Source organism: Palaemon carinicauda, chromosome 3, assembly GCF_036898095.1.
Source record: "Palaemon carinicauda isolate YSFRI2023 chromosome 3, ASM3689809v2, whole genome shotgun sequence".
NCBI classification, from domain to species: Eukaryota; Metazoa; Arthropoda; class Malacostraca; order Decapoda; family Palaemonidae; genus Palaemon; species Palaemon carinicauda.
The window spans coordinates 120,500,848-120,502,676 of record NC_090727.1 but is presented as its reverse complement, the minus strand read 5'-3'; positions in this window follow the sequence as shown (position 1 = coordinate 120,502,676).

Below are 1,829 nucleotides of genomic sequence, written 5' to 3'. Positions count from 1 at the left end.
AGGCTTGAGAGAAAGATTGATGAAAAGCTGAGAGATGAACAAGCGGGATTTAGAAAAAGTATAAGTTGTACTGACCAAATTTTTATTTTAAGATATGTTGTACAGCAATGTGTAGAATATAGGAATCCACTTTTGGTGGCATTTGTGGACTATAAAAAAGCCTTTGATAGTTGCACCGGGCAATTTCGTGGATAATCCTGGTTTATTATGGAGTTCCTCTCAAATATATAAATTTGATTGAACCTGTTCATGAGCATTGTAAGAGGAAAGTTAATATTAGTGGAGTCCTTTCAAATTAATTTCCTTTGAATAGTGGAGAACTCAAAAGGAATGTGTTGTCACCTATGTTGTTTATCCTCCTCATGGATTTTGAAATGCATAGAACAGTTGAAGATGGTGGAGAAGGATTGTACTGGATTGGTAATAGGCTATTAGCTGACCTAGAGTATGCTGATGACGCTGTTCTTATTAGCAGAACACCACAGGGTTTGCAATGCTTGCTTACCAGAATGCATGAAATATCACATGGTGTTGGGCTCAAGATAAATAAAAGAAAGACAGAGGTGATGAGAACAGAATATGTAATAGAAGATGAAATATCATTGGAAGGAGAAAGGATTAATGAACTAGAATCATTTAATTATTTAGGAACTATGCTCCCTAATGCAGGGTCTTTAGAATTTAAGTTAAATGAAAGATTAAGAAAAGCAAATCAGAAATAACATTTGGAAATAAAATTGCCTGAAATTACACATAAAAATTAGGCTATATAACAGTTGAGTGAGATCGGTGTTACAGTGTGGACATGAGTCGCGGCATGAGAATGAAATAATATCCAACAGATGTTTTAGATTCGAGAACAAAGCCCTCAGTAGAATATTGGGAGATAAATAGCAGGACAGGATTAGAAATAAAACTATAAGAGATATTACTCGAGTGCCATATGTGGATGAGATCATGGCGAAGGACAGATGGAGAGGGTTTTAGTTATGCTCTTCGCACTCCACAAGAGAGATTAGTTCAACAAACTTTCAACTGGGCTCCATAAGGCACTAGAAGTGCTGGAAGATCCAGGCCTATACACCTGAGGACTGAAGCGTGAAGTATGAGTTGGTGAATGGAGAAGTATTGATTTAAAAGCTCAAGATAAAAATGACTGACAAAATCTAACTAAGGCCCTTTTCGTCAATTGGCATAAGAGGAAATGATATATATATATATATATATATATATATATATATATACATATATATATATATGTGTATATATATATATATATGTATATATATATATATATATATATATATATATATATATATATATGTATGTATGTATATGTATATTTATATATTCCATACCAATGTACACACAAAATGTAGTTGAACACAAGAAAGCATAGATTGTTTTATAAGCTTACCATTCTCACCTTCTTTCTCTCATGATAAAATTCAATCAACGGAACTTAAGTCTTTTCTACTGTACAATTAATGAGGGTTTATAGCCGTATTTGAACGTCCTAGATAGTTTTATAGTAAATAATATTACTAGCTGTTCGAAAAGTATATACTTTTGTGCAGACCAGATAATTGAGTAAGTGGAAGAAGAACAACAACAAAAACTGCAACTGTTTCCAGCATGCTGCAGGAGAAAGGCCTCCAACATATCCCTACTCATGTCTTGGGGTTCGGCTATTTTCATCAACACGTTCGTCACTGAGGATTGGTGATGGTGAGGAGGGTTGGGGGGACTTTTGTACGATCGCCGACGGGAAGCCTAGTATGGGTAGCCCTGACTAGTACATCTTTCCTGATCATGGCAATACAGAAACC